The following is a 27315-nucleotide window of genomic DNA, read 5'->3' as shown; positions in this document are numbered from 1 at the left end:
GAAAGTAATCTTCTTTGTACAATCTAAAAAGCTACATGTTGATAATCACAGAATTGCATGCTATTTTGTAAAGGGAATGCAGAAGTCAGTATGAAAGCATGGCTTCTTCTCGTCACCCTGTAATCCACTTATAATAAAGGTCTGTCCAGCAGTAGACACAAAGATAGGAGATTTCATTTGTCCTCATCTTTAAGGAATTTATTGTTGGGGAAAGTAGATAAATATGCTCACTATTAAGTATATGACCACTTAGGAAGCCTAAGTAACAAGAACTCATAAAGAATAAAGAGAAAATGTTGAGTGTTTTCTGTGATGAGTTGTGCTAAGTGCTGTTTAAAACGTGTTCCTAAAGTTTTAGAAAGAAGAATTTAATTTATTTCTTAGTAATTTTTGAGACTATCACATAGTTGCACCATTTCCCCTTTTGCTTCCTCTCTATACTATAGCCATATACTTCCTTGCTCTCTTTCCAATTTCTAGCTTTTTTAGGTAATTCGTGTGTGTGTGTGTGTGTGTGCATGTATTCTCAAATATATAAATAGATCCAGCTAAGTCTATGTAATGTTACTTGTGTCTATGTTTTCTGAGCTGATAATTTCATACTAGATAACCAACTGCTGTGCTTTTGGCAGGGAAAGGCTATTCCTCTAGATCTCAGACATATTCTCTTGTCTATGGTCTATTGAGACCTCCTTGACTTTATCCTCTTCACTTTATCATGTCTCCTGTTCCTGTTCTTGCTCAGCTTGTGTTTGGCAGTTATGTTGGTGAGACTGAATCTTCCAATAAACTCCCTGTTCTTCTATGTCTTACACTCTTACCCCAATGATCCCTGAGCCTTAGGTTCAGGAGTTGTGTCACAGGTATGTATCACAGTTGGGAGAGGCTCTACAATTCATTTTGCTTTGTTATGGTTTTCTATAATGGTCTCTGTATATTAAAAAGTAAAATTTCCCTTATGAGGGATGAGAAGTACACTTAGCTGTAGGTATAAGGATAACTATTCTAAATATAGTTAGGGGTTAAGCTGTTTTAGTAAACTGGTAGAGTTGGGTCCTCTTCCAAAGTCCATGACTTCACTAGCTGGTAGTTGGCTAGGTTCTTAGTACCAGCCACCATTTTCCCTTTGCTGATCAGTCCTTAAGCTTCATTAGAGAGTTGTTGGTTACCACCAAGGCATGCATGCCCATACTGCATCTTTAGGATTGCCATGTCATGCTCATCATTGTTGTAATTCATAGATATTATAGCTGGGTAGGAGTATTTTTGGAAACTTGCATGTCAGTTTCTGGTACTGTGAAAGTCCAGATTTCAAGATATATTGAAAAGCCATGGTAAAAAATAACATGGTAATGGCACAAAAATAGTTTGGTAGAAGAGTGAAACAACTAAAGGCCAAAACATGAGTATACATAATTTTAGCTATTTAAAACTTGACAAAGATGATGAAAACATATGCTGACAAGAGAAAGCATCTTTAGAAAATGGTAAGTAGGAAACTGGGTGCCCAAATAAAAACTAGATCTGTGTTTATCACTATGCACTAACACAAACTCCAAATAGATGAAAGACCTAAATTTGAAATCTGAAACACTAAAACTGCTAGACTGGATGAAAACATAGTTCATATGACATTGGCGTAGGGCTCTGCTTTCAAAATAAGGCTTGATTAGCTCAAGAATTAAGGTAAAAAATTGACAAGTTAGAATTCATACAACTGAAAAGCTTCTGTATAGATTTTTTAATGATAAATCAATAAAGTGAAGCCCATAGAACAGAAAAGAGTCTTTTCCTGGCATACATTTGACAAACAGTTAATATTAAGATCATATAAAGAACTAAAAAAGTAAATAGTCAAAACAAACAAAACCAAATGAATGATCCTGGGATCTGGACAGACAGTTTTCAAAAGGAAAAAATAATAACTGGCTAAGCCAGTGTTTCTCATCAGTTGCTCATCCTTTGAGGGACAAACAACTCTTTCACAAAAGCATATCAGATATTCTGAATATTAGATATTTACATTACAATCCATAACAGTAGCAGTATTACAGTTAGGAGTTAGCAATAAAATAATGTTTGTAATTGGGGTTTCCACAACATGAGGAACTGTATTAAAGGATCTCAGCATTAGGAAGGTTGTGAACTACTAGTCTAAAGAATATTTTTTGAAGTGTTCATTGTCCCTAGAAATTAGGATAATGCAAATCAAGACAACTTTGAAATTTCATCTTGCTATATTCAGAATGGCAAAGATCAGTAACACCTCCAACATCAAATACGGGGAGGATGTGGGGAAAAGAAATTGTCATTCGCTGTTAGTGAGATTGCAAGCTGGACCTGGTGTTCTGGAAATCAAGATGAGAATCCTTAAAAAGTTAAAAATAAATCTATCATTTATTTTTGAAAGAAAGCGCTATTACATTCCAAAAGTAATTAGGAGCTAATTGAAGTTTACAAAATAAATTTTGTAAATCAAAAGATAAATTAAGAAATTCTATAGAATTGTCCAAACTTCTAAAATAATTTATAAACTTGGCTATTAGTCCAGATATCTAATAAATTTTAGTCAGATAAAATATTTACATTCCCACCAAATAGAGAACATATCACCACGCAGAGACTGGCTTTTTATTATCCAATTACTTTACAATTTTGAAAAAGTAAATAAAAACCTGCAAGTAATTGTTACTAATGTACAACTGTATTTAAAGCAAAGATATGACAAAAAATAATTGTATCTGTTAGTCATTCAACTGACTCCAATCCATGATTTCTATGTACGTGTAAAAATATTGTGCTATGTTTGTGCTGCTTTGCTTGACACATACTTGCAATCCTAGCACTAAGGAGCCTGAGACAGGATGGTTTTGAGTCCCAGGCCAGCCTGGGCTGTACACTGAGACTCTCTTCACATACACATGCACACAGGTTCACACACACAGGCGTTTAGCAGCCTTGAGAAGTGTCTAATCTCCCAATGTGTGTTTGCTTGTAGTTGTTACATAAATGCATTTATTGGGTTAAAAAATGTGTTGGGTTTTTTTTTTTTCCCCTTTTGGTGTGGTTGGTAGAAATAGGCACTCCCTCTAACCCTGTGTCTGTGGTATGAATTTTTCGGTTCCTTATCTCAGCAGTTCTTTCTCCAGGCTAGCAGCCTCTTCAGGAACATTCACCGAACAATGCTCTGCTGAATACCAGAGGAGGATTCTCAAGTCTGAGCCTCTGTCTCTGTCTAGGACTGCTGTTAAGAAGTACTCTGCAAACTTGACCTGGCTTTTTAATCTTTCTATTCTTGGCTTTCTCCCTGACTCAGGTCATCTTTAAGTTCCACCTGGATTACTTTTTCTGTACCATGGACTCTAAGTATTGAACATAGGACTTCTAGGGATTGAACAAGGGCAGTCACAAGCTGTTTGTATTCTGTTTGTATTCTGGTCCTCATGCCTGCTTGTCTCTCTTCCTTATATCTCCTATTGTCCTTTCTTCCTTTCCTTCCTTTCCTTCCTTTCCTTCCCTTCCTTCCTTCCTTCCTTCCTTCCTTCCTTCCTTCCTTCCTTCCTTCCTTCCTTCCTTCCTTTCTTCTCTCCTCTCACTCTCTTTCAATTGATTAATTCATTATTCACTTTAAATACTAATCGTAATCGTAGCCCCCTCCATCCTCTCCTTCTTCACTCTCTCCCTATCTCCCCTTCCCAGTCCTTCAGAAAAGGGAAGCACCCCGCCACCCAATCCACCCCAGCACATCAAGTCACATCAGGGCTGAGTTTATCCTCTTCTTCAGTGGCCCAGCAAGGCAGACCCCTCAACAGGGAAGTGATCGAAAAACCTGTAACAGAGACCTTGTCAGAGACAAGTAGGTCTTACTAGAGAACCTCCAGAAAGACCAAGCTGCCCATTGGTCACATATGTGTATGGGGCATAGGTCCAGTCCATGCATAGTCCTTGTTGCTTCAGTCTTAGCAAGCACCTCCCCCTCCCTGGGTCCAGGTACGTTGGCCCTGTTGGACTTCTTTTGGAGTTTCTGTCCCATGCAGGTTCTTCTCTCCTCCCCCAACTTCTTCCACAAGGCTCTTTGCCCTCTGCTCAGTGTTTGGCTGTGAGTATCAGCATTTGTTTCGATCCATTGCTGGGTGGATCTTCTCAGAGGACTCCTCTGACAGACTCTTATCTGCAAGCACAGTGGTGTCATTATTAGTGTCAGGGGTTGGCTCTCTCCCTTGGAGTGGGTCTCAGGTTGGACCAGGCATTCCTTCAGGTGCTGTTCTATCTTTATCCCTGCACATCTTATAGACAGGGAAAATTTTGAGTCAAAGTTTTTGTGGGTGGTTTGGTGTTCTCCTCTCACACTAGGAGTCCTGTCTGGTTAGAGGGTAGCCTCTTCAGTCTCCATGACCCCTGCTAGTGGGGGGTCAAGTTGTTCCCTCTCTTCAGCCACTTCCCCTTCTACTGTCTGTTTTATTTCCCTTTCTGCTTGAGATTCAAACATCCTCATTTGGGTCCTCTTTGTTACTTAGCTTCTTTCAGTCTGTATTTTTCCTGACATGCAGATTGCATTTTAGAGAAAGCTAGTATTTCAAGTGGAAGCATATTTCCCATGCTTTATCTTTAGTTGTGAGTTGCCTCATAAAATTGTATGTAAGGGAGATGTGTGACTTGGGTGATAAATGGTGACTTAGGTAATAGAATAAAAAAAAAATAAAACAGTAGAAAACAGCCCAGATACCCCTCAACTGAATAATGGATGTAGAAATTGTGGTACATCTATACAATGGAGTACTATTCTGCAATAAAAAATAAGGAAATCATGAAATTTGCAGGTAAATGGTAGGACCTGGAAAGGATCATCCTGAGTGAGCTGTCCCAGAAGCAGAAAGACACACACAGTATATACTCACTCATATAGACATATAACATAGGATAAACCTACTAAAATCTGTACATCTAAAGAAACTAATCAAGAGGGAGGACCCTGACTAAAACCCTCAATCCCCATCCCAAAAGGTAAAGAGGATGGACATCAGAAGAAGAAGAATACAGAAAACAAGTTAGGAACCTGCCACAGAGGGCCTCTGAAAGGCTCTGCCCTGCAGACTATCAAAGCAGATGCTGAGACTTATGGCCAACTGTTGGGCAGAGTGCATGGAATCTTATGTAAGAAGTGGGAAATAGTAAGATCTGGAGAGGACAGGAACTACACAAGGAGAACAACAGAACCAGAAAATTTAAATACAGGGGTCTTCCCAGGGACTCATACTCCAACCAAGTACCATGCATGGAAATAACCTAGAACCCCTACACAGATATAGTCCATGGCAGTTTAGTGTCCAAGTGGGTTACATAGTAATAGGAAGAGGAACTGCCTCTGACATAATCTGATTGGCCTGCTCTTTGATCACCTCCCCCTGAGGGGGGAGCAACCTTATCAGGTCACAGAAGATGACAATGCAGCCACTCCTGATGTGATCTGATAGACTAGGATCAGAAGGAAGGAGAGGAGGACCTCCCCTATCAGTGGACTTGGGGAGGGGCATGTGTGAAGAAGGGGGAGGGAGTGTGAGATCAGGAGGGGTGAGGGGAGCAGCTTATGAGGGGATACAAAGTGAATAAAGTGTAATTAATAAAATAAAATTAAATTTAAAAATTAATTATTTTAGAATACACAAAGCAAATATTGATTGCAAAAGAGTGGTCTGATAGAAAATAATTTGTTTCTTTTTTCAGATAAAATACTTGTTTATGATATACAAATAATTTTTCTTTACTCAAACTTCTTCATATTAATTAGATAGTAAGCCTGTCAGATCCACTGGTGCTCAGCTACCAAGTTTAAACTTTTTTTCTCTCCTTTCAGTATACATATTCTACCTGTTCAATTTTTATTTCAGGATAGCAGGCCTTCAACACAATAGGGCAACTGGCATTAGAATTAGTTTCCCTTTACAAATATCAACAAATATCAGTTAAGACAAGCAAAGTAACTCTTTGTGGCATTGAGTGGCACGTAAGAAAAGTTGCTATAATTTTGAAAATAAGAAAGTCCAAATGCTGGTTTCACATTTATGAAATATAGAAATTGAAACTGATGAAAATCCCCTTGGGGGAAAGAGGTTATGTGGAAGCCAGGACTGGAAACTGTGTATGGCAGATTTGAAAGGCAAGTACCAGCCAAGAGGAGCAAGCCTGTAAGAAGCATTCCTCTCCGGCCTCTGCATCGATCCCGGCCTCCAAGTTCTTGCCTTGAGGTCCTATCCTGACTTACTTCACTGATGGAGTCTGAACTGAGAACCATAAGACAAAATAAAACCCTTTCTTCCCCACCCACCTCCCCCAAAAAAAGCAAGTACCAAAGAAAAACCATTGACTAACAACATCTAAATAAAACCTTCTTCTCCAGACTAAGCCAATGCCTGCACTTAACGTGACATCCAGAACACAACCTTGAGATGCACAGCATAAAACATTTGCAGAAGTATTAGAAGGTTAGTATAAATTACATTATGCATAAAAAGCTACAGATGAATTAAAGTTTAGGCCCCGATAAAGTGGGGGATCCTTAACCACTCTTTAGCTTTTAGTCCAGGAAGTCGATGCCCTAAATTCAAAGATAGTACCCTGAGAAATGGGGTGCATTTTCCTGAGAGAAACAAAATGTTTGTCTCATTTAAACCTAAAACCAAGGCTTAGCAGATAATCGCCTTCCAATAAACTGACAATTTAACAAAAATTAACGTTATAGACAAAAATAAATATTGTTCTCTCAAAAATAACATAGTCCACGATTGTGCTAGTATGAACATAATGTCATTATGTATGCAAAGAAGAAGAAAAAAATTTAATTCAGTTCAGAGAGCATAATATCACAACCTGCAATCCCAGAGCTTTGGAAGCAGAGAGAGGCTGGAAGATCTTGGGTACCAGCTCAGCCTTGGCTACACAGTGAAACTCTGTGAAAGATAAACTTGGCTGTAGTGTGATGTAAAGCATGCTGTGGCACATCTGTAAAGACTTTGACTAGAGAGGGTTGACTAAGGTGGAAACTGTCTCTGAAGGTCGTTGACACCAGGCTGAAGACTCATTAGTAGTCAGATTTGAGGAATGGAAAAAGCCTGAGAGCGTAGGTTTGTGCTTCTCCCATCCCTTCCTGGCTGTTACAATGTAAAGTTCTCCGCCCTACACTCCCTCCTTACCATGAGAAACGGAAACTTCAGAAATGGTGATCCAAATAAATCCTTATCCCTTAAGCTGTTTTTCTTATAGACACTAAGAAGAAACAATATAATATGAGTAATGTGGACATCTAAAAATCCAGATGTTATATCTAACAGAAACTGATACTAAGAAAACTGCAATTTCCTATTTTAAAGAAAAATATGCCACTTTACTAAGATGAGAATTTGTTTGTAAATACTCAATAGAACAAAATGTAACAAAAAGTTTACAAAATGTAACCTTTCATTTTGAGACCATAATAAATGGGCCAAAAAACTTGCTAAACACAAAGAAAAATAAAAGGTTTGAAAAGCTTAAGATATGTCAGTGTTGCACTATTAAATCTGCAACCAGAAGGTGTGGAAGCAATTTTAATTCAGCAGCAAGGATCCTCTTGCAAGGAATCACACCCAAAGACCAGGTATGTGTGATCTGGATGGAATACAGACACACCCTTAATATATGACTTTAATCCCTCCGGCTGGAATACACACCTTTAATTCCTTTGGCTGGAATTTAATACACACCTTTAATCCTGAACAATGAAGTCTACTTGAGGGGCAGACCAAGTGATGGATCCAAGAAAGACTTGACTGAATAAATTAGAGATAGGATAATCCCAACTTTCAGAGAACAAAGAGAAAAGAGAAGCTATGTAAAAGCAGAAAAAGATAGCGAAGAGTTCATGGAGACAGGACAGTCAAGTTGTGGTGTACAGTACAGTTTGGTGCAGTTCATCTGAGTGTAGTGAGTTCTAGCAGCTCAGTTTGTGGGATTTAGAGACAGTTTTAACAAGCAAAAGAATTCAGTGAGAAGCTGAGAGAAGCCGTATCGAATCAGTCAGCTTGGAGAAGAGTTTTGAGCCAGAACAGCTGAGTTAAGCCAGCCAGATAGAGTTCAGAAAGAACTAGAATGTGTGAGCTTATTCAGTGGTAAGGCTTTAAGGCTGAAAAAAATTGTGGGCCAAGATTAGCAGATAAAGGTTGGCAGCTGAAGACTTCAAGGTCCAGGCTTGCAGAAGATTAGATTCTATGGAGGCTAGAAGCCTCCAGGCGTAGGCCCAAGTATATTTAGACAGAAATGCTCTGGGCTCAGCCCAAGGAAAGCTTAGGTATGTCTCTTATCTGATCCCTTCATCAGAGGAAATAAAAACAATATTTACAGGCAGGAAAGAAACTTTGAGAATCCCACACAGTAAAGCAAAACAAATGCAAACAAACAAAATACACGTGCATTAAAGATGTGGAATTGGTTTCTAGTTACAAGTTAATATTTTCATACTTACATATGAATCTTTGTTTATATTTTGGAATGCTTTCTTAAGATACATTTTTAAAAAGGCACAGTTTATGCATCACAGATAGTGCGAAGGTGATCCCAGAGAACAAGTAATATCTAGATGAAGAAATGAAAGTCAAAACTTTGTTAACTTGTAAAGTACAATCCCACCTAGAAGCACGGTGAACTCTAAGCAGGAAAAAGTGAAAAAGTTTTCCATGTAGAGTGTGCTCTGAGGCTGAGACTTGACCATTCCTATCTTAAGAATCTTTCTTACAATATAAGTATATTTTAAAATGTAAATAAAAATCAAGCATAACTTTCTAAGCATTTTTTTGTTCTTCAAAAAAAATATTATTTTGATTTAAAAGTAAATAAAAATCTCGTGTTACTGTGGCAACTGCTACCACTCTCCCAGATGGATGGAGTGCCACCTTCAAGAGCAGGAAGATGAATGTAAGGAAACAAACGGGGGCATCATTAACAAGGTTAACAGATATCCTTAGCCAAAGTGAAAATTTAAAGACTAATGAATGATGGTAGTGCATGTTGAGATAGCTTTGTTTATCATTCAGAGAAGAGTATAATTTTTGTTCATTTCAGCAACACATTATACAGCAGAAATATTTAAATCTTTAATGCATTTTACACGCAATACTCAGAATATATATCTTGTAAAATTTTTTTATTACAGTTTATTCACTTTGTATCCCAGCTGTAGCCCCCTCCTTTGTTCCCTCCCAATCTCCTGGTGGCTCAGAATATATCCTAAGAAAGATGTATACAATTGTATACAAAGATTCATATTTGAGTATAAAATTTTTACATATTTATATGTAAAAAAAAAAAAAAATCAGTCTTGCGGCTCCAAGACCATTTCGGAAGGGCAGAAGATCCAAAACTCCAAAACTGGTGAGTGGATGGGCAGCTGAAGCCAGAGCATCGACTTTGAGGCTTTCCACGCTAGAGAGGATGACCAGGGCCAGGGAGCTGGGACAGATTGGATCCAGCCCCCTTACACCTGCCCCCATAGACATCTCTAGCATCTGAGAGTGGCAAAGTCTTGGCTGCACCTTCTCACTGGAAGTACAAAACTCCAAGTACAGGGGTGCCTCCTTACTCTAACGGCCAAACAGGGGACCCAAATCCCAGAGTAGAAAACTGGCCTCTCTGAGCTTACCACTTATACCTGCAAGTGAATTCACAGGCCCTCTGAGTGTTGCACAGCAGCCTGTGAGAGAACCCTTTGTGTTAAACACACACACACACACACACACACTCACACACACACACACACACACCTGTGAGTGAGTTCCTGGGACCTAGGCACTTTCCACACCTGCCTGCAAGTGAGTGCTTCTGCTAGAGAGTGCATACAGAGTACTAGATTGGGTCCCTCTACCCTAGCAGCCAGACCTCTGATCCCTCCCACCCACACCCCTGCTGAGGGCAACATAGGGATCCTTGGTACAGCATTCTCAGCATTATAGTCCCTGCTTTGTGGGTCTCCTGGTAGAGTTGAGGGAAACAATTTCTGGAAGGTGCAACCCAGACAGACCTGAACACTTGGAGCACAATACACCAAGATGAACCTTTCAGGTCACCTGCACATGCGCACTGCTCCCATGCAAACCATGCCTTCAATACAACCTGCTTGTGCTTCTCCCTCACACTCCACCCTTCCTGGCAGGCACACCTCCACTCACACTCCTGCCTTTGCACACTTGTGGCTGCGACCTTCTTCCCTTAGATTTATCTGAAATGTCAACACCCACTCTCAAACCGGTGGACCTCTCTCATCTTCCTGAAGAATACTCCAGATTCCGGAGACAGATAGACCCCGTCTGCAGTTCAGTCTCCAGGAACAAACAGAGAAGGTTACTGACCATCAGATGGCAAGAGGCAGGCATAAGAACACATCCAACAAAAATCAGGACATTATGACTTCACCAGCAACCCCCCAAAATCAATGGATATTTTAACTCATTGGAAACACAAGAAAATGATTTTAAAGCTATGCTTATTGAGTTATTAGAGGCCCACAAAGAGGAAACAAATAAAAAAAAATAGAGGCCATCATGTAAAGACAGGAATCCACATTCAAACAGATGAAGGAAATGGTGCAAGACATGAACATAAAATTAGAATAAATAAGAAAACCCAAACAGAGAAAACCTTGGAGCGGAAGGACTTGGAGAAAAGATCAGGAACCACAAAGATAAGCATCACCAACAGAATACAAGAGATGAAAGAGAGAATCTCAGGCACTGAAGATACAATTGAAGAAATTGATACATCTCTCAAAGAAAAAATAAAATCAGAAAAGTTCCAAACACAAAACATCCAAGAAATCAAGGATGTGATGAAAAGATGAAATCTAAGAATAATAGAAATAGATGAAAAAGAAGGTCCAAGGTCCAGAAAATATTTTCAAGAAAATCATAGAAGAAAATTTTCCCAACTTAAAGAAAGAGATTATCCTTAAGCATACAAGAGGCCTACAGAATATCAAATAGAGTAGACCAGAAAAGAAACTCCTGTCATATAACAGTCAAAACACTAAATTTACAGAACAAAAAAAAATATTAAAGGTAGTAAGGGAAAAAGGCCAAGTAACATAAAAAGGTAGACCAATCAGAATCACACAGGACTTCTCATCAGAAACCATGAAAACCAGAAGGGCCTGGGCAGATGTCATGCAGACTCTAAGAGAGCACAGATGTCAAACCAGACTACTATCCCCAGCAAAGTTTTAATCAACATAGATGGAGAAAATAAAGTATTCCATGACAAAACTAAACTTAAACAATTTCCACACAGCAACCCAGTCCTAGAGAAGATACTAGATGGAAAACTCCAATTTAATGAAATCAAGTACAGCCAAGAAAACACAGGACCTAGATAATCTCACAAAAAAATCAAAAGAAAACAAGCATACAGACACACTATCATCACCAACACCACAATAAAAGGAACTAACATCCACTGGTCACTAGTATCTATCAACATCAACATACTCAAATCTCTAATAAAAAGACACAGACTGACAGAATTGTTGTGGAAACAGGATCCAGCATTCTGCTGCATCCAAGAAACACATCTCTGCAACAAAGATATACACTACCTCAGAGTAAAGGGCTAGAAAAAGTTTTCAATCAAACAGACCCAGGAAACAAGCAGGAGTAACCATCCTAATATCTAATAAAATAGACTTTCAACCAAAATTTATCAAAAAAATGAGGAGGGACACTTCATTCTCATCAAAGGAAAAATCCACCATAAGGACATCACAATCTTGAGCATCTATGCCCCCAAATACAAGAGCACCTGCATTCATAAATGAAACATTTTAAAACTCAAATCACACATTAATTCCAACATTATAGTAGTAGAAGACTTCAACACTCCAGTCTCACCAAAGGATAGATCATCAAGACAGAAGCTAAATAGGGAAATAATGACACTTACAGAGGTCCTAAACCAAATGGACCTAATAGATGTTTACAGAACCTTTCACCCAAACTCAAAAGAGTATACCTTCTCAGCACCCCTTGGAACCTTCACAAAAATTGACCAGATAGTCAGACACAAAGCAAGCCTCAACAGATACAAGAAGATTGAAATAATCCCTGTATTTTATCAGACCACTATGGCCTAAAAATTGACCTCAACAACAACAGAATTAACAAAAAAGCCTACACATGCATGGAAACTAAACAACTCTCTACTCAATGACAGCTGGATCAGGGAAGAAATAAAAAAGAAATTAGAGACTTCCTAAAATTCAAGAAAATAAAGGCACAAGTTACCCAAATTTATGGGACACAATGAAAGCTGTGCTCAGAGGAAAGTTTATAGCACTAAGTGCATTCAAAAAGAAGCTTGAGACATCTCATACAAAAAACTTAATGGCACACCTGAAAGCCCAAAGTAGAGGGAAAAAAAGAAGCAGACACACTCAAGAGGAGTAGACTATTAGAAATAATTAAACTCAGGGCTGAAGTCAATAAATTAGGAGCAAAGAAAACAATTCAAAGAATCAGTGAGACCAAGAGCTGGTTCTTTGAGAAAATCGACAAGATAGACAAACCCTTAGTCAAACTAACTAAAAGGCAGAGAGAAGCTATAAGCAAAATCAGAAACTAAAAGGGAGGCATGATGACAGACACTGAGGAAATTCAAAGAATCATTAGGTCTTACTTCAGAAGCCTATATGCCACAAAATATGAAAATCTGAATGAAATGTACCATTTTCTTCATAGATTCCTTTTGCCAAAGCTAAACCAAGATCAGGTAAATGGACTAAACAGTCCTATATCTCCCAAGGAAATAGAAGCAGTTATCAAAATTCTTCCTGCCAAAAAAGGCCCAGGGCCTGATGGTTTCAGCTCAGACTTCTACCAGATCTTGAAACAAGAGCTGACACCAATACTCTTCAAATTATTCCACAAAATAGAAACAGAAGGAACATTACCAAACTCATTCTATGAGGCCACAGTCACCTTGATACCTAAACCACACAAAGACCCCCCAAAAAAGAGAATTTCTAACCCATCTTTCTTATGAACATTGACACAAAAATACTCAATAAAATACTCGCAAACCAAGCCCAAGAACAAATAAAAGATATCGTCCACCATGAACAAGTAGGTCTCATGCCAGGCATGCAGGAGTGATTCAATATACAGAAATCCATCAATGTAATCCACCACATAAACAAACAGAAAGAAAAAAAGCCCATGATCATCTCCTTAGATGCTGAAAAAGCATTTGGTAAAATCCAACATCTATTCATGTTTAATGTTTTGGAGAGATCAGAGATACAAGGCACATACCTAAATGAGGTAAAGTCAATATACAGCAAACGTATAGTCAACATTAAACTAAATGGAGAAAAACTTAAATCAATTCCACTGATCAGGGACAAGGCAAGGCTGCTCACTCCTTCTGTCTTTTCAGCATAGTACTTGAAGTCCTAGCTAGAGCAATAAGACAACTAAAGGAGATCAAGGGAATACACATTGGAAAGGAAGAAGTCAAAGTATCACTGTTTGCACATGATATGATAGTATACAGGACTGACCCCAAAAATTCTACTAGAGAACTCCTTCAGCTGATAAACACCTTCAGCAAAGTGACTGGATACAAAATTAACTCAAAAAAGTCAGTAGCCCTCCTGTATATGAAAGACAAAAGGGCTGAGAAAGAAATTTAAAGGAAACAACACCCTTTAAAATAGCCACAGATAACATAAAGTACCTTGGTGTGACTCTAACCAAGCATGTGAAAGAACTGTATGAAAAAAAAAAATTCAAGTCTTTGAAGAAAGAAATTGAAGAAGATATCAGAAGATGGAAAGATCTCCCATGCTCACAGATCAGTAGGATTAACATAATGAAAATGGCCATCTTACCAAAAGCAATCCACAGATTCAATGCAATTCCCACCCAAATACCAAGACAATTCTTTACAGAACTTAAGAGAACAATTCTCAATTTTACATGGAAAAACAAAAACCCCAGAATTGCTAAAACAAACCTGTACAATAACAGATATCCTGGAGGTATCTACATCCCTGATCTCGATCAAGCTGTACTCTAGAGCAACAGTTAATAAAAAGTGCATGGTACTGGCATTGAAACAGAATGGTGGATCAATGGAATCAAATAGAAGAACCAGAAAACAACAACAACAACATGCTTCCAGATACTTGTTTTTTGACAAAGATGCCAAAACCATACAATGGAATAAAGACAGTCAACAAATGGTGCTGGTCTAACTGGATGTCTACATGCAGAAAATGCAAATTGATCCAAGTTTATCACCCTGCACAAAACTAAAATACAAGTGGATCAAAGACCTCACCATAAAACCAGACACACTAAACCTGTTAGAAGAAAAAGTGAGGAAGAGCATTGAACTCATTGGCAAAGGAGACAACTTCCTGAACAGAACACCAACAGAGCAACAATCAATAAATGGGACCTCATGAAACTGAAACACTTCTGTAAAACAAAAGACACTGTTGTCAGAATAAAACAACAGACTACAGATTAGAAAAGGATCTTCACCAACCCTATACCTGGCAGAGGGCTAAAATATAGAGAACATAAGAACTTAAACACCAACAAACTAAGTAATCCAATTAAAAAATTGGGAACAGTGCTAAACAGAGAATTTTCAATAGAGGAATATTGAACGTCAGAGAAACACTTAAATAACTACTCTGCCAGATATAGGGTTGGTGAAGATCCTTTCCCAATCTGTAGGCTGTCATTTTGTTCTGACAACAGTGTCCTTTGTCTTACAGAAGCTTTTCAGTTTCATGAGGTCCCATTTATTTATTGTTGCTCTTAGAGCTTGTGCTGTTGGTGTTCTGTTCAGGAAGTTGTCTCCTATGCCAATGAGTTCAAGGCTCTTCCCCACTTTTTCTTCTAAGCAGTTTAGTGTGTCTGGTTTTAAGTTGAGGTCTTTGATCCACTTGGATTTTAGTTTTGTGCAGGGTGATAAGTATGGATCTATTTGCATTTTTCTACATGTAGACATTCCGTTAGACCAGCACCATTTGTTGAAGATGCTGTCTTTTTTCCATTGAATGGTTTTGGCATCTTTGTCAATTCCTATCCAGAAAGGCAAAGAGGATGGACATCAGAAGAAGGAGAAAAGAGGGAACAAGTCAGGAGCCTGACACAGAGGACCTCTGAAAGGCGCTGCCCTGCAGACTATCAATACAGATGCTGAGACTTATGGACAACCTTTGGGCAGAGTGCAGGGAATCTTAGGAAAGAAGTGGGAAACAGTAAGATCTGGAGAGGACAGGAACTCCACAAGGAGAGCAACAGAACCAAAACATCTGAGCAGAGGAGTCTTTCCTGAGACTGATACTTCAACCAAGGACTATGCAGGGAGATAACCTAAGACCCCTGCACAGATGTAGCCCATGGCAGTTCAGTATCCAAGTGGGTTCCACTGTAATAGGAACAGGGACTGACTCTGACATGAACTGAATGGCCTGTTCTTTAATTACCTCCCCCTGAGGGGGAAGCAGCCTTACCAGGCCACAGAAGATGACACTGCAGCCACTCCTGATGAGACCTAATTGACTAGGATCAGAAGGAAGGAAAAGAAGACCTCCTCTATCAGTGGACTTGGGAAGGGGCATGCATGCAGAGGGTGGAGGAATGGAGGGATTGGGACAGGAGGAGGGAGGGAACCACAGGGGGGATACAAAGTGAATAAAGTGTAATTAATAAAGAATTAAAAAAAAGAATTACTCAACGTTCTTAGTCATCAGGGAAATGCAAACCAAAATGAACTTGAGATTTTACCTTACACCCATCAGAATGGCTAAGATCAAAAACCCAAGTGACAGCACATGCTGGAGAGGATGTTGAGAAAGAGGAACCCTCCTCCATAGCTGGTGGGAATGTAAATTTGTAGAGCCACTTTGGAAATCAATCTGGTGTTTTCTCAGAAAATTTGGATTACTGCTACCTCAAGATCCAGTTATACAACTCCTTGGCATATATCCAAAATAAGCTCAAGTATACAATAAGGACATTTGCACAACCATGTTTGTAGCAGCTCTATTTCCAATAACCAGAAACTGGAAACAACCTAGATGTCCCTCAGTGGAGGATTGGATACAGAAATTGTAGTACATTTATACAATGGAATACTACTCAGCTATTAAAACTAGAAAATCATGAAATTAGTATGCAAATGGTGGGAGCTAGAAAATATATCTTGAGTGAAATAACCCAGAAGCAGAAAGACACATATGGTATATACTCACTCATAAATAAATATTAGCCACATAATATAGGATAAACATACTAAAATCTATAGTCTTAAAGAAGCTAAACAACGAGGAAGACCCTAGGAAGATGCTCAGAAAGACAGTGGAAAGACAAGATGCTCAGATAGACAGTGGAAAGACAAGATGCTCAGATAGACAGTGGAAGCAGGAGAAGACAGGGAACATGACAGGAGCCTACCACATACTGCCTCTGAAAGACTGTACTGATTGATGTATTGAAGCAGATGCTGAGACTCATAGCCAAACTTTGTGCATAGTGTAGGAAATTTTATGAAAGAAGGGGGAGACAGAAAAACCTGGAGGGGACAGGAGCTTCAAAATGAGATGAACAGAGCCATAAAAACTGAGCCTTGGGGGCCCTGCAGAGACTAAGATCCCCACCAAGGACAATGCATGGAGAGGACCCAAAACCCCGGTTCAGATGTATGTAGCCCATAGACTCAGTATCCAAGTGGGTCCCTAGTAAGGTTAGCAGGGACTTTCTCTGGCATGACCTCAGTAGCAGGCTCTATGATCATCTCCCTCTGGGGGGTGCAGCCTTGCCAGTCCACAGAGGAAGACAGTGCAGCCAGTCCTGATGAGAAATTGAATTAATTGTGACAAATGATAATAATAAAAAGGCAAAAAAATTATATCACATAAAATTATATCAGTCTTATTAACAATGACTAAATATAAGCAAATATTTATTTAAATATAAGCAAACCATCAATTTCCCATGGAGTTGTTAGGAGGCTAAAAAGTGAGAGCCTAGAATACTGATGATGGTACATTAATCATACTTATAAAACTATGTAGCCTTTCAAAGGCACTCTGCCGTAGGCTCCTGTCCTGTTCCCTGTTTTAACCCTCTTCCAACGTCTATCCTATTTGCCTTTCTGAATGAGGATTGAGCATCTTTCCCAGGGTCCTCCTTCTTGCTTAGCTTCTTTAGATGCACAGATTTTAGTGTGTTTATCTTCTATTATATGGCTAATAATCACTTATAAGTGAGTATATACTATGTGTCTTTCTGCTTCTGGGTTACCTCACTGAGGATGATTTCCTAGTTTCATCCACTTGCCTGAAATTTCATGATTTCCATTTTTCTTCATGACTTTAGTAGTATTTGATTTGAGTAGTATTCCATTGTGTAAATGTACCACAGTTTCTGTATCCATTCCTCCACTGGGGGACATCTAGGTTGTTTCCAGTTTCTGGTTATTATGGACAGAGTTGCTATGAACATGGTTGACAAATGTCCTTATTGTATACCTGAGCATATTTTGGATATACTCCTAAGAGTGGTATAGCTGGATCTTGAGGTAGCACTATTCCTAATTTTCTGAGAAAACACCAGATTGATTTCTAAAGTGGCTGTACAAATTTACATTCCCACCAGCTATGGAGGAGGGTTCCCCTTTCTCCACATCCTCTCCAGCATGTGTTGTAACTTGAGTTTTTGTTCTTAGCCATTCTGGGTGTAAGGTGAGATCTCAGGTTCATTTTGATTTGCATTTCCCTGATGACTAAGGACATTGAGCATTTTTTAAGTGTTTCTCTGCCATTCGATATTGAAGCAGATGCTGATACTCATAGCAAAACTTTAGGCAGAATGCAAAGAATCTCATGAAAGAAGGGGGAGATAGAAAGACCTGGAGGAGACAGGAGCTCCATTAGCAGAACAACAGAACCAAAAACTCTGGGCCCAGGGGTCTTTACAGAGACTGATACTCCAACCAAGGACCATGCATAAACATAACCTAGAACTCCTGCTCAGATGTAGCCCACGGCAGCTCACTCTCTAAGTGGGTCCCTTAGTAAGAGGCTGTCTCTGACATGAACTCAGTGACTGGCTCTTTGATTACTTCTCCTTGAGGGTAGGTAAGGGCAGCTTTGCCAGGCCACAGAGGTAGACAATGTAGCCAGTCCTGATGAGACCTGATAGGCCAGGGTCAGATGGAAGGGGAGAAGGACCTCCCCTATCAGTGAACTAGGGGAGGGGCATCAGAGAAGAGGTAGGGTGGTTGGAATTGGAAGGGGACGAGGGAGGGGGCTACAGCTGGGATACAAAGTGAATGAATTGTAATAAATAAAAAATAAATAAATAAATGAAAAATGAAGAAGAAAAAAAAACCTATGTAGCCTTTTAGGATATTTAGTTTTCTAAACCTAAAGGAGTTATAACCATGATAATAAGATGAAATAATTTTGTACTTAAAAATAATACATGTAGGGATCTGGAGAGACAGTGCAGAGGTCAAAAGTATTTGCTATTTTTACAAAGGACCCTTGTTCAATTTCCACCACCCACACGGAAGCTCACAGCTGTCTATAGTTACAGTTCCAGGTATCTGACACCCTGTTCTGAGTTCAGAATGCACCAGGCATGCATGTGATGAACGTATTCACAGACATGAAATATGTCTTTTTTAAAAATATAAATTAGCTGGGCAGTGGTGGCATGTGTCTTTAATCCCAGCACTTGGAAGGCAGTGGTAGGAGAATTTTCTGAGTTCAAGGCCAGCTTGGTCTACAAAGTGAGTCCAGGACAGGCAGTGCTACACAGAGAAACCCTGTCTCAAAAAAATAAAGAAATAAAAAAAATAATATAAATTATATATACTATAAGGATTGTTTGGTGAAAATTTATGCATGAAGTAGCCTGAAACATAATACATATTGCCATTAACAGTGAAACTGTGGTAAGATGGGTTATTTTCCATGTGTTTCTGTACTGTACAGCACTCACAGTGAGGAAGTCTCCTAGACTCTCTTTGCACACCAGCTTCTCCCACTTTTCTGCTCTTACACTCTATTAATCAAGACTCCTCTGTTCTTATCTCTCTATGCTTATTAACCTGCATAATTCTGTTAAAATTTCACTTCCTCACAGAAATATTCCACAGACCCTCTAACAGGAGGCCAGCTTTATCATGTTGGTAGTATCAGAGTTCATTATTTCTGCCCTTTAAGTCCTTGGACTATCTCAATCTAAGTTACTCCTAGCAAGCCATTTCATACACATCTATATAGCATTGCAATCCACAGCTGGGTAAATGAATGCACATAGTTTATTAGCCAGTGTATTATCGTCTTTGCTCTTAAGCAACGCTGCTTGGATGAATTTCTTTCTCTAGAAAGAGAAATGTGTTAACAGAAGCCCAAAATGGTAGTGTGTGTCTCCAAGGAGTGATGAGCCAGATAAAAATTCTGCAATGCTCTATTTTATTATTAGGAAGCTAAAGGGCACGTTAGGAAATGCTGGTCATGATCTAGGAAAGAAAGGGAAGCCACACTGAAGTCTAGACCTGCTTAGACTTAAAGCAGCATTAACTTCTTTTAGAGAAATTAATTTGAAAACCCTAAGGCCCACCTAAAAATTATAAAACAATGTCAGAACTCTATTGTGTATCATTTATTCTTTAGAATAGAAGGCCAAACAGCAGCTGGAAAAACTTTCTTAGCATTAAATTAGGGATTTTGGTTAATTCCACAGATTCATCCACGGGACGATTTACTCACCACAAAAGTGTACAGCTAAAGAAGATTGGAGACTGGACTTCCTCTTCATTGTCAAAGCTGTACAGAGAATAGCTGAAGAATTGCCATTGCCATTTTATCTTCCTCAGAGAGAAAAATCTCAAATCCCAATCATTGTAGAACTTCGGAATTGCTCAGTGTAGAAAATTCATTAGCACAGTGCAAGGCCCACAAAAACTGAACTTTTCTCTTTGGTTGTCCTGTATGGGACTGATTGGCCGTTCTCTGGTTTCACCTTAGGGTTATAGAGTGTCCTGTTGCCACACTCTGTGTGTGATTTAATCGAGTAGAAACAAACCTCACTAGATTTGCTGGTAGCACACAGCCGATGCTGTTTCACGCATATGACTCTTAGGTTACATGTGACCTGCAGAGTAAGTCCTGGCTATCATGGTCTACTCTTAGCATACACAAATCTTTTCTTTAGGATGACAGTTCTACAACCCTGAATTTTCGCTTTGTGTTCCAAAACACATGTGCACACATCTTAGCCTTCACATGCTAAGAAAACTATACCTCCATTTTCATGTTTTTACACTTTAGCCTTAATTACAAATAGCAGAACCTGCATGTGGTTCATAATTCTAATGGTATAATGCATTTCTAGCATTTTACTGCCAAACATCAAGCGCTTCAGCAGATCTACTTGTGATTTATGGAATCAATAGAACTCTCTAAATTACATCCTATATTATGTTGTAGGGCTTGTATTGCCCAATGGGTTCACATGCAATGTCAGAGACAGAGAGAGCAAGAAGTGGAGAACTGTGATGTCACTGTAAATCAAAGCTTTCGGGTTGTTTATGAGCACTAGGCATTTAACACATGATACCCCTTCACTTTTCCCCCTCCCCACAGAGCTGCTTATCTGTTGGAGGACAAAACCTAACTGAATGAAAAATCACTTACAGTTTAATGCCTTTAATATTCCCACTAAATAATAATAAACAAAAATGGGCATTAGGCATATACTTTATTTTCTAACAAATTTGGGTTTTTTTTGCTTTAAATATTGATGAAATTTTTACAGTAGAAACAACACTAATGACGCATATGTGCATTGAGAATATTCTAAGACAAAAATAGTTTTAATCACAATGATTCAAAACTAACCTTTTAATCTATTAATATTTAGCGTAGAAAGCAAAATGGTAGAAATTGTACTTAAGAAGCTATATATAGTCACCAATAAACTACCAATACTAATTGGGATTACATGGTTTGATTAAAATAAGTCATAGACCCTCAAACAAAAACAGCTAATGTTAGAGAAGACGCCAAATTCCTTGTGTGCCCCAATATTCAAGAGCTAATGTCATCTTTAGCAATGCATTTCAGAGTCACCAGAACAACTATAATTTTTCAAAACACGTCAGGGAGGGATGGTGAGCTGACCTGGTTATTTTATAGAATAAATATATCCTTTGATGCCAGATACCTCTACCCATGAGCCTAGCAATGATCTTAAGTAGCTGGAGATCAGAACAATCGGTTGAGACTCGGATGCAGGCATTTCACTTGAGCATCACCACATGATGCGCTTGGGCTAAAATTGTGAGAGGCAGACAATGAGCGTAAAAAATGCACAGGAAGCCCAAACAGCCGAGTCACGCTAACTCTCGTCACCTGTTTAGAATAGCATTCCTGCTTCCTAGTGAACAATATATTGGATTTTCCCTTTGTGATATTTTATGTACTGTGAGGACATTTGATGTCTCCAGTCTGGGATCAGACCATATTACTGTAGCAGCTGTGATATTTCTTACAAAATGTATTTCTGTCTGTCTGTCTGTCTACGTATGTACCTATAGGTGTAGAAAGAGACATATAGATTGGCATAGATAGATAGGTATAGATAGATATATAACACAGTTTAAAAATTAGTTTCATAGACTTATTTGGATTCAAGAAATCACTTAAAAGCTTACTTGAGAAACCAAAAAAAAAAAAAAGGATAAGGTTATTTCTATATTCTATGTGTCTAATATTTACCTGCAGGCATATATGAAACAATTCTTAAATGATTGGGCCTACTTAAAATTTACAAAATTGAACCTGAGCACAGCCAGTTGATCTTAAACTGACACAAACCAGATAGTCTCCTAATGTTACTCTGAGGAGTTTCAACTGACTCTGTTAAAGCCGAGGTTATTTGCCTTGGGGATGCCTAATGGAAGGGTTATTATAACACTGTCCACAAATAGGGGCCTTGAGAGAATAAGTACACTGCACTCCATTGACAGCTAATAGATTGGGCCATTGCCGTGTCACACTGATCTCCAAGGCCAAGGGTCATATCTCTCTCTTAATATTTAAATAAAGACACTTGACAAGAGCAAAAAACACCCCATTGCCAGTGGTGACTGGGACTCGATTTATAAGAACCTTTAGAAAGTCATGCTAATTCCTAACCTTCTTAGAAGGCATCGTAACCTTTCATAAATCCATCTTTTCCAGATGCCCTTGGAAATGACAGTTATAAAACTATAAATGATTTGTAATGCAAAACGGGACTGACAGACTTGAAGATAGGATTCCATGTACTAAAATGAGCCAGATTATAGCTAACAAAAGGCATAAAATGCATCGATAAGTAGCTACTGAAGTAACTCAAGATTTCATCAGATAGCCAAGGCAAATGCTAGAACAAAAACAAATAGGGAAATGTAGGCTTCAATATTGGAAGTAGAAATTTACTTTCTGGATGTGAGAGTAAAGCATCCCTCTCTGTCAGACAGCTGGATGAAAGAGAGCAAACGGCCAGGCTTTCTCCAGGGAGTGAATGTTTTTGTCGTGTCATTTTAAATATGTAGAGGTACAGATTTCATTTTTCACAATTTTGAGGAATACCAGACCCATTGAACTTGATCATATATTCTTTACTGTTAACTCTCAGAATATAATCAATGACACACCTTATCTTAATAAAATGTTTGGGATGAAATGGGCATTAAAACTATTAAAACTAAATTACCAGTATTTATTACAAGGCCAGCATTTATTATGGAGATGATTTATGTGGCCCCAGGATACAGTGGGGCTGTGAGCTGAAGCAATGCACGCTGTTTTTAAATGTCTGTTTTTAGAGCATTTGAATATGAGTGTGTAACTTGAGCAAAAGAGAGGGAAGAGAGATTGTGAGGGTTGGGGGGGTGGAGGAGAGCCGGAGAATACGGCCCACTGAGCAGGGCACATATGGGCTCACAGACACTGAAGTGACGACGATCGTGGGGCCTGCATGGTCTGCACCAGGTCCTCTGGTGTGCATCTTACTGCTTTAGCTGGGTGTTTTGTGGGTCTCCTAATAGGGAGAGGCAGTGTATCTTTGACTCTTTTTCCTGCTCTTAAGACTCTTTTCCTCCTATCGGGTTGCCTGGTCTTATGGTATCCTGTTTTGTCCTGTTTGACTTTCCTTTGAGGCCCATTCTTTTCTGAAAAGAAAGAGGAGGCAGAGTAGGTTTGGGGGGATAGGGGATGTAGGGGAGCTGGAAGGAATAGAGGGAGGGAGATGTACTGTTTGAAAGAAGAATCCATTTAAATAAAAATTACAAATAAATTAAAAAGTATGCTGCAGATTGAGCCTTTGAATACTTTAGAAACTAACAAAAACTACACACACACACACACACACACACAGCACACCATGCCACATGCACCATACCCACCACACACACACAAACACAGACATGTTTGAGTAACCTATATAGTAGGGCATTTATCCTGTGGCACCTGAAAGCATCAGGTGTCTTTCCTGTTTCTGAATCAACCAGGCATCCTAACACTGTGAAGACCCCAAGGGTCCTACTGGAGAGGAAGCTCACTGAAGGCCCAGCCAAAAGATTCTCACTTTGCAGAATATTTTACATTTGCTTTGTGCCCTTCATTGACTTTAATTCCCTTCATTTTGCTGTCATGTTTTCTATTCCTAATATCTTTTTTAAAAGATGAGAGTGAGCCCATGGTTGTAATTACTAGGATGAGGCAAAACAAAAATCTGACAAACCTTCAAATCAGGGAAATCTTCAGATTTGTGTACTTTCTTTTCTTTCTTTTTTTTTTTTACAATTATTTTTACTTTTATATTAATTACAGTTTAATCACTTTGTATCCCATCTGTAGCCCCCTCCCTTGTTTCCTCCCAATCCCACCCTCCCTCCCTTATCTCCTCCCATGTCCCCAAGTCCACTGATAGGGGAGGTACCTCCTCCTCCCCTTCCATCTGTCCATAGCTTATCAAATCTCATCAAGACTGGCTGCATTGTCTTCCTCTGTGGCCTGGCAAGGCTGCTCCCTCCTCAAGGGGAAGGTGATCAAAGAGCCAGCCACTGAGTTCATGTCAGAGACTGTCCCTGTTCCCCTTACTAGGGAGCCCATTAGGATACTGAGTGTACTTTCTTTAATTTGGGAGCTGGCAAGTTATTCACAAGCTTATTGTGACCCAAGACTAGAGTTAGAGTAAAATCTTCCTTTCATGCTTAGCTTCTTTAGGTATATAAATTTTAATATGTTTATCCTATATTATATGGCTAATATCCACTTGTAAGTGAGCATATATCATGTGTGTCTTTCTCTTTCTGGGTTACCTCACTCAGGATGATATTTACTAGTTCCCACCATTTGCCTGCAAATTTCATGATTTCCTTGTTTTTAATTGCTGAGTAGTATTCCATTGTGTAAATGTACCACGATTTCTTTATCCATTCCTCAGCTAAGGGACATCTGGCTTGTTTCCAGATTCTGCTATTATAAATAAAACTGCTATGAACATAGTTGAGCAAATGTTCTGATTGAATGGTGGGGCATCTTTTGGGTCTGTGCCTAGGAGTGGTATAGCTGAATCATGAGGTAGCACTATTTCTAATTTTCTGATAATGTGCCAGATTGATTTCCAAAGTGTTTGTACAAGTTTGCATTTTCAGTCCTCAGAAAGGCAAATGGGATAGACATCGGAAGATGGAGAAACCAGGCAAGAGGACAGGAGCCTACCAGAGAGGGCCTATGAAAGACTCTACCCAGCAGTGTATCGAGGCAGATGCTCAGACTCATAGCCAACCTTTGGACAGAGTGCAGTGAATCTTATGAAAGAAGGGGGACATAGAAAGACCTGGGGTTGGGGGAGACAGGAGCTCCATAAGGAAAGCAACAGAACCAAAAGGTCTGGGCCCAACGCTCTTTTCTGGGACTGATACTACAACCAAGAACCATGCATGGAGATAACCTAGAACCCCTGCACAGATATAGCCCATGGCAGCTCAGTCTCCAAGTGGGTACCCTAGTAAGGAGAACAGAGACTGTCTCTGACATGAACTTAGTGGCTGGCTCTTTGATCACCTCCCCCTGAGGGGGAGGGGGACAGCCACAGAGGCCACAGAGGAAGACAATGCAGGCAGTCCTGATGAGATCTGATAGGCTAGGGTCAGATGGAAGGGGAGGAGGTCCTCCACTATCAGTGGACTGAGGGAGGAGCATAGGTGGAGAAGAGGGAGAGAGGGCAGGATTGGGAGGGGATAAGGGAAGGCGCTACAGCTGGGATACAAGGTGAATAAATTGTAATAAATAAAACAAATGTGAGGAAAAAAATCTTCCTTTCAAAGATAAGAATACACTGTTAAAATAGGACATAATATATTTTCAAGGAGTCACTAAGGTTTTTCAGGGAATGGATGCATTTATTAGATGAAAGTAGGAAGATTCTTTCTACACATTTCCGAAAGTCATTCTCAGGCTAAATTTTAGTTGACTATAAACAGATCCAAACAAAATTTGGAATCAAGATATTTCTTATTTCTTCAGTGTCATAAAATGCATGATCATGTATACAGTAAGCCAGAATGAGGTCATATGCACAACACTAAAGAAGATGATGTTTTCACTTGTGGGCAAAAGTACCCCAGAGCACAGGGCATGTTGACATAATTGGGGAGGCAGAGGAAGGCCATTCTCTGTGAGTTCAAGGCCAGTTTGGTCTACAAAGTGAATCTAGGACAGCCAAGGATACACAGAGAAACCCTGTCTCTAAAAACTGAAACCAAGCCAAAACAAACAAACAAACAAACAAAAACCCCAACCACCTCAGAGCACATGTGCTGAACAAAACCCAAAAGCCATTTTGAGATAGAACCACACTGGGCAGGGAAACTGGAAAGCAGACTTCTCTGTCACATTGCTCATTCACTTTGATTTTTCTCACTGTCTGTTCTCTGAAATGACGAGGTACATGGGTAAGGAAATTTGTATTGTGTGAGCTTGTGGTATGTAAGCTCCAGACACAAGTAAACTGGCCTTTTCTGGATAGTTTGAATATCAGACTTAATTTTTGTCACTTACCAGGCCATTACCTAACTTTGACTTATTAAATGAGACTGAAAAAAATTAGTCATCTTCAGATCTTTTGACAATTTGATCTACCACGTTCATTCATTCATTTACCCATTCATTCATTCTTCATTCATTCATTCTCTATATGCCATCAATTCTTGGAGATACAGTGTAAATGACTAAGATAAATAATTCAGGGAATCTGCTTACGAGAACCACACAACTCAATATTACACTCTTATTTGATGGCATAATCACCTTCATCTTAGACTGTCATCTCTGTTATTGACTTATGATCCCATTGGGGGAAAAAAAAAACAAAAAAACTATTGTGTCACAAGCTGAAAGTTCCAATACAGAGAGAAATATTCTTCAGCATTCTTATGCTTCCAAAGTAAATGTTGAACATAAATTGTTGAATTAATAAATTAGCAAATGAATGAATAAACTAATAAGCAGGACACTTAACCATAGAATTATATTTGAAAGTAATCTCCTGATAGTTGGCTTTCAACCCAACATTTTCAGACAACCCATGACACAATATTTCATATAATCTTGAACACGATTCCCTTCCCAAATCGTGGTGTGGAAAATTTTGAAAGCAAAAGAAGCTTATGATTCAAATATGGCCTACAGATGTCTTTGCTCTCAACGTAGCTATGTCATCTGGGAATAAAACAAATTCAAAGTCAGGATGAAACTCCCAGAACATTCTACATGTGCTACCAAACAAGATCTGCTGTGTTGCCTTTTAAAAATTAAAGGCTTTGCTTAAATAGTTCTTCAGCTGAGAGTTCCTCCGGCGGCCTTAATAGGGTTTGATCTGTTGTTGATGTTAATCAACATGCACATCATGTAGCCCGGTGCTCTTAAATGATTCTTTATGATGTTTTGTAGCTGCCACTACATACCGCTATTGTCCAGTCCTGCTCCTTGCCTCACTGTCTGGCTGTTAACCCAGGGCCTTTTGAGTAACATACTATTCTTTTTTTTTTTCTTTTTAATATAAATCTATCCTGGCAGGCCCAGTGTGATACGTAGACTGGATTGAATCAAAACAGCATTCTCCCTCCTTCTGTGTGCATAGGAAATGATACTAACAAGAATCAGATTTTCCTGGACCTGGAACAGGGGAAACAACTTCTGGCATCATAATTCTTTGA

At 39.1% G+C, this 27315-nt stretch overlaps 1 long non-coding RNA gene across 1 annotated transcript in view; it reads right to left on the bottom strand.

The window, feature by feature from the left end:
* The window catches only part of LOC132649668 (uncharacterized), a 159997-nt gene that overhangs the window by 71463 nt on the left and 61219 nt on the right, over positions 1 to 27315 (bottom strand). The window lies entirely within an intron of this gene.

The sequence above is a fragment of the Meriones unguiculatus genome, chromosome 21 (assembly GCF_030254825.1).
Source record: "Meriones unguiculatus strain TT.TT164.6M chromosome 21, Bangor_MerUng_6.1, whole genome shotgun sequence".
NCBI lineage: Eukaryota > Metazoa > Chordata > Mammalia > Rodentia > Muridae > Meriones > Meriones unguiculatus.
This window is presented reverse-complemented; position numbering and strand designations above follow the sequence as displayed.